The sequence below is a fragment of the Diadema antillarum genome, unplaced genomic scaffold, assembly GCF_040938485.1.
Source record: "Diadema antillarum isolate AM-2024a unplaced genomic scaffold, OU_Dant_1.0 seq00001373_RagTag, whole genome shotgun sequence".
In the NCBI taxonomy this organism is placed as follows: domain Eukaryota; kingdom Metazoa; phylum Echinodermata; class Echinoidea; order Diadematoida; family Diadematidae; genus Diadema; species Diadema antillarum.
In genome coordinates, this window is record NW_027272134.1 from 785,907 (window position 1) to 793,671 (window position 7,765).

Genomic DNA, 7,765 nt, shown 5'->3' on the forward strand with positions numbered 1-7,765 from the left:
GATATTTAATCAGAGAGTCATCTATCTACAGAATCACGAAAATTGAAATTTTGTAATGAGAAAGCAGAATCTAGTGAAAATCTTGAAGATAAAGAGAAGTTGAGGACACATAATAACATATGCAAAGTTTAATGCCAGTAACATGACAAACGCGCTCTCGACTATATACTTTCGCAAAGAATCGGTGGGTTTCTAAGCCTCCGATTTCCTTCATCGGGCAGCCATGCTGACAGACCTGCTATATTTTGTTCCTCTAAGAGTAGGTCAGAATCTTTCCAGTTGGAACGTACCGATTCATGAGATGCGTAAGATATCAGGGATGCCATACTGTCGAATAACAGATGCACAACACAACCAAATTGAGTATCTCGCTGTTCCAGTAAAAAATAAAAAATAGATAAATAAACGTCATGACTCACGGGATGGTCGGACATCATTTCTTATTAAGACAGATTATCTTGTCGTCTGGGATTATACACTGGCAGCAACTTTACATCCCATGTTGTATAGATGATGCCTGTTTGTACTTAAAATTACCCTTTATGGGGCACCCCTTGTACATGAAACCTGCTGCAGAATTATTATCTCTCTAATGTCTTTCTCATCTACATGAGAAACGCAAAGACTGTAGCCGAATTTTCGCAGAAGTCGTGCATACCGTGCTTTCAACATGGAACCGGTCGCTGCCTTTCGACTGCAAAACAGTTAACCCAGTTACCCCTGTAGAGAGACTTTCACGTACAACAGTAATGACGTTTTGAGACACTGGTCGTAAGAGGGGTCAGTCACGCTGTCTAATCAATTAGCCTATAGCTGAAGGACGCGGCTGATTGAAACCTTCTGTGCAGGTGGTTCAAGTGGTGGCGCCGGAGTAGTATTTACTTGTAGCTGGGGGAAAAAAAGTATAAGGACAAGTATCGATCGATGAGAATCACGTGACAGCGTGACACTAGTACAGAGATATAGGACCCATTCGAGAGATTCGATAGAAGAAGAATCAAATAAAGCATTCCGGACTTAGTGCGAATCCGTTGCAATTAGGGCTATGGATAGGGTGACGCGGTTAGGTTGCCCCAGACAGATAGTAATTGTCTCTGAATCGGGTGTGCGAAACTTTCCATTAGCTGTTGACAGGAGCGATTTGTGAATGTCGATTAATCGACAGAGTATCTTGGGATCGCAGAACGGAATCCTTTGCCGTTGTTTTTCGTGTGAACAGGAGGAATGTCTACATGGAGCGCTCTCGGGGTACTGATGTGATGGTAGTTTTGAAATTGAGACTTCTGTGTGTAAAGTGGCCCTGGCATCACCGAAGTGTTTAACCTACTTTCTCCTATTCCAATCTGCACATTCATGTATTATCCTTATAGATCATTTATCAATGTCTTTATTTTCCTTTGCGCAAATATAATCTTACAGAGAGTAAATATTGTATACTCGAAAACCAAGGGAGTGAACACATGCGTCAAACGTGGAGATAGATTATGCAAACACAGCAAATCATTTTTGGGCTTCTTCATCACGTTTTTGTCTTTATCGTCATCCACCTCCAGTTGGCGATTTGAGCTGGGTTGACAATTAAGGTGTCACAGGCATGGCCAAGAAACTATACACTCAACATGACGTGTACTCACGTCTCCCCAGAGCGACAAGTCACGAGTATTCAGTGAAAAGCTAATTAAAAAATGAATTACCCAATGTAAAATATGATCAAATTCGTCTAGACGTCAAACGAATAGACGCTGCCCGAAATAATAAAAAAGACCAAAAAAAAAAAGACAAAAGGAGAAAGATAATTACGCCCTCTGTTAAGGCGCAGATTGAAAGACTGTTTTCCTCATCTACCATTTATTCATCTATTCACTCAGTTTGTTTAAGAAGCAAACAGGGTAGTCACATTCAGGGTCCAAGGGCCTGCTTTTGCAAAAGATAGCAGTTTCGGATAATTCGAAGCACCGGATATTTGAAATCAGGAACATCACCCCTGGTCCACTCCCTATGTCCCACCGTGTGAGAAATACAGTGTGAGAAACACAATGTGAACACAATGTGAACACAATGTGAACACACTGTGAACACAGTGCGAACACAATGTGAACACAGTGTGAAATCTCTTCACACTGTGAAATTCGAACGTTTTAACAGTGTGAACACATTGTGAATCATCAACTCACCGTGTGACACAGATTATCATGTGAACACTCTGTGAAAACCAAACCACAGTGTGAAATCATCTCCACACTGTTAAATTCGAGCGTTTTCACATAGTCGACTCTGTGACCACACTGTGAACACACTGTTAGACACTGTGTTCTTTGCAATGGGGTACTGAATGAAAACTGCAGCAGAAATGCTAATATTGACAAGAATCTTTCCCAGATAATCTGCAGTAGACTGTGCGTCATTTTACCTCCTATGACCTCTGCTCTTGTTTTATGATCACGATCGCAACTCTACAGGAAAACTCATTGACGTAGATGACGAACAATGCTATCTATGTGTGGAAATCCTCAGAGTTCGAAGAAACAGCTAAAGATTTTGATGAGGTATCCAAAGTATCCCATCCCTTCTCTAGTTATCAATGGATAATGTATTAACTAAAACGGGCTCAGTGGAAGCTATTCGAAATGAGTTCCGAGTTCTGAACATACGGGATAAAGGTTAGTACGTGTCATTATGAATTTAAAATTCTATTTGGGAAATGAATTTACCGCCTGTGGGTGGTCCCTAAATTATTGATGACTCATTGATAATGTTTCATCGAAACAGCATGATATAAATGACCTGACGTTTGCTGACTGAGGTTCTGTGAGCCCCATGCACTGACTTCCGTGCTAACAAACGTACGTCAGATTTCATGAAAGTTCTTCATCTGATTCTACATTCCTTCGGCTACACAACCGACACATCATCTGCATAAACTTATCATAATCATCACAATAACATTGACGTATTTTGAGCTGGATAATGATCACAGGGAACAAAAATGTGTACAGATTTAGGTATTTTTACAAACAATGACACAATTAAGAGTTGTTTTAATTTAATCCTTATAGAACATTATCATGTCTGTGTCTCATGATTTTACGAAATGGATTTGAACCTTAATTTCTACACCATCACTTAAATGTTACCTTTGCATTTTTATGTCAAGACGATTAGATGCAACTATTTTGTATCGATGGACCGGAATGAGATCACCGTGAAAAAAAGAAAGAAAGAATGGCATTAATGAACAAGTAGATGACTTATAATGCATTATTTAGTCTTGATATGGCTGTCACAGTTATTTCTGTAAAAGAAAAATGATCTAGGCTCTCTCATTTCCTAACCTGGAGTTTCGTTATGCTCACGTAACTAGACCATAGGGTTTGCAATTCCGCGTATTTCATCAAAATGGGATCAAGTGCGTATTGTCTTTCTCTCACCGTCTCCCTCCCCCCCCCCCCCATCTCTCTCTCTCCCTCTCTTTCATCCCCAGTCTCTCAGTGCACACTGTCCACTCATTTGTCCTTCTAGCTAGCAAATTACCAATATGTATCATTCACTGAAATGTTACACAACTCTCGATCGTGAACTGTCAAGCCCCACCACGCACCATTGTTGAAGTGTCCGCGGCGTCCCACCCTCAGCTATTGATAGTGCCGCATTTTGGCACTGGTAACGTGAACGGTAATTATCACCAATGTTTCAGTCTTAACCAATCAGCAGGGAATATTGCTTCCGCTGCGGACGCGTTTGTCTGGTCATTTTTTCCCTTGTCGGCACGTGTACACGTCATTAATTAGTTAGTGGCTCTTTAAGGAGTAGGAGCTAATAAGTACCTGTGTAAAAGACAATGGTCAGCTAGCGTGTGTTCACCAATGCTATATTGTGATATAGGCAAAGAAAGCCATCCCCAGCCGCTAGTTCGTTTTCCGTGAAGACAATTAATTCATGCAACCTCAAGGTTTATGGTATAATTATGTCTTTTCTGCGTCCCATGCATATTTACTAATGAATACATTGAACGTTTTGGAAGATTTATATAATTATTCATGCCTAGCTATTCAATATCTCTCACATGATTAATAAATGAACAAGATGTGTATACATGTACACATATATAATTATGCGCGCGCACACACACACGCACACACTCATATATACACATACATGTATATATATATATATATATATATATATATATATATATATATATATATATATAGTGTGTGTGTGTGTGTGTGTGTGTGTGTGTGTGTGCGTATACACGTATCTATATATTCCTGCATACGTAAAAAGGTGCACATGTTCATACCTACAATTACAGGGGATGGGAATGAAACTATTGCAATAAACTTGATCTGTACAAAAACGCCGGGCACGTCATAAAACATTGCGCTACATGACAGATAAGATCTGACACAGTCAGAGTCGGCATAACCATCCTATATACATCAGGGAAAGAAGTGTTACCATTTTGTCTGAAAGCAACCCTAGATATATTACGGATACAAATGAGTACCACAGTGTGCTACAGAAAGAGAACAAAAAAGGGGGAAAAAAATCCCATCAAAAACCCGATATATCACTCTTGAACAAAGTTCTTCTCCGCTCCGACACGTACACTGCATTGGTTGTGAGCTTAATGAAGTCTCGTTATCATTATGTTCATGATGATAGCCGACTGAGAATTATTTCACGCGTGTATTTTATATGCATTTACAGCAAACTATGGGCTAAGTACGAGTTCCAAGCATCTATAGGTTTGTTGACAAAATTACCAAACTGTAAATCTTTATCTCATGATACAGTGTACCACGTCAAGCGATTTCCAATCTTCTATTACAGATTATGTTTATGTTTATATTTAAGTTCAAATCATTCATTTCATATCCAGCGAAATGTAAATACTATGGAACGTTTGAATACACACACCGACACAAAATCAGCCAACAATCTAAAAACAAACAAACAAACAAACAAACAAACAAACAAACAAACTGTAAACTGAGATACACATTTTGAGATCATGTCATTATCTGTATTCAGACGATTCGTGGTGTATATACTTCGTTTCCAGTATTATCGTATTTATCGATGTATACTTCGTTTCCAGTATTATTTCATCGATGTATCCCGTTCCAATTGGAACTCTACTCCTTTTTTCGCCATTAGTTTAAGGAATGCTGTTTTCTAGTTTCATCCGTTATTTGACAAGTGCATCCATCACTGAAAGCTCTACATGGTAAGTTAGCACTGCTATATAAAAACTGTATCGAATGGAAACAATGCCTATTTCTACAAGATTTCATATTGCATAATGTTCGTTTCTGTGCAATGAATAGCATCAATGCTGTAATAAACTCATCTTCCCCATCGTATAGTACGAATGCTTTGCATATTACCACCAAAAAAAATGCGAATGAACGTGATACCGCATCAATTCATTATATGCAGGCGAATTTTTTGAATGAAGGGGCGGAGGCATGAATACACTATACAAGATGTCGGTAATATTGTCTGCTGGGGAGACAAATCTATTGAAGAATACCCGTCATTTAGCGTGGCTCCGCATCCACACTCAACGATTGACGTTCTTATTAAAATTCATATTTAAAGTAACCCATTGCGCCCATAGACGAGAGCATGCATATGCAGAGAACATACAGTCCACACAACGAAACGCACAAAGTGAACTACATTTTATTGAGGGGGAGTGGAGGTTGGGTAGGGAGTAAAATAATCCGCCATTATACAGAAGTTTGGTTTATTTGACTATCCTTTCATTTCTCAACCAAAAATTTCATTTCATTCGTATATAACATGTGGTTTTATTGCTCTTTTATCCAAACGAACGTGGTAAATGGAGCCTAGTATTGAAAGTGAGAAGTTTATTGACGTATTGAGGAAGTGGGTTTCAGGGTCCCCATGGGGCTCCAAGTTCCGTCTTTCTACTCCCAACGAAAAGAAAAAAAATAATACAGCGATACGTCACACAACAACAATTGACACTTTCAATACCCTAGCGCTGAGCTCAAATAACACAGACGGAGCGACAGTTTTATGAGAGCTGCTCTCAACACTAAAAGCAGGTTTTCCGAAAGAAAGAGAAAGAGATATAGAGAGCGGGAGCAGATAAAAAGAGGCAGTGTGTGAGTGTGTGTGTGTGTGAGAGAGAGACCGACAGACCGACAGACCGACAGACATAGAGACGGATGGACACATGCAGAGACCTACTTTCATAAATTGGAGAGAAGAAAAACCATGATTTTAATGTATCCTGTCATTTCAAATCCTTCATGTAGGGCTTGGTTATTCTCCCTGTGTACAAAGGAACGCCAAAGACCATAGATGAGAGTCGCCTTCTTCTTTCGAACCTCACTGTATGTTGCAGATGGAAACAAACTCACCAACTTCCATCATACATTGCGCAGGGGGTTTTTGAACAGCTTCTAGTCTTTTTATTAATAACAAAGTCTACTACATAGCTTGCTACAATGTGCTCATCATAGGAGAAATGCATGGGGTCGGGTTGCTTTAAGAATCATGGTTTGTGGCTCTCATGCAAGGAATCGAGATAATCCCCTACATAATATGCTTATGCAAAATCACATGACAATACTAATAGCATAAACAAGGACGTTTGATATAAAACATGATTATATGATAGTCATTTTGTCTCCATAATTCATTCCTCTGGGAATCGCACCACGAACCGCGCATTTCTTCACAACTGTTACAACCCTCTGAACCCACGAATGCACGTCACAAGTCCGACATCCATAAGCCATATAGCCCACGAGCTCAACACTAGGAAAATAAGGCCCATGAGTCCGACACTTGGCACACAAGACCCTCGAGTCTGACACTAGCCAAAAAAGGCCCATGAGTCTGACACTAGGCAAACAAGGCCCACGAGTCCGACACTTACATCACAATATATACGCAGTGTCTGTCTCGTGGGCCTTTTTTCGGACTCGTGGGCGTTGTTCGCTCAACTGTCGGATTCATGGGCCTGAATCTCGTGTCGAGCTCAAGGGCTGTATGACTCTTGGACCTTATTTCAATGTCGATTTCGTGGACCGTGTGACTCGTGGGTGTCGATATCGTGGGATGACTCCCGAACAAACGCACCTGCCTGTATGTATATAGTTTGCTCTTGTCGGAAAGAAGCTTTTTTCCTTTATGAATTTCACTTCTAATCAAACTTTTCCATTTCTTTTCTCATTTATTTATTTATTTTTTTATATCTATTTATTATTATTTTTTTTTTTTTTTTTGGGGGGGGGGGGTTGGGGGCAACTGCGAAATGAATGCAGGTTATGTCGAAAGATATCATTGAGCTCCACAAGTGCTAGCTCTATTTGTTGGCCGCCCTAATAGTACCAGCGATGAGCCCGATTGTACGAAGTTCATTGGCTTGTTTCTATGGCGTGTTGTCTTCGTGTAAAACATCTTACAAAGAGACACGTTTCAACTTACCCTTGCTTTGTTAAATACACCAGAACAGAATCTCATGAGTGGCAAGCAAGACTGTAAATTTCTTTGGTCCCTGCAAGTATGCCCACATCGAGATGCTATCATTTCGACATCAACAACAACAACAATTAAACAGCAGCAGCAACAACAACAACAACAAACTTTCAGGAATGATACCATTCTACAGCGACATATTATTATAGCGTGCACACACTATACGGATCAATGTACAAACCTGAAGTATATTCTAAGAAAGCGATAAACTCAACATAGCAGCTGGTTTTACGTGTGCTATCGGATG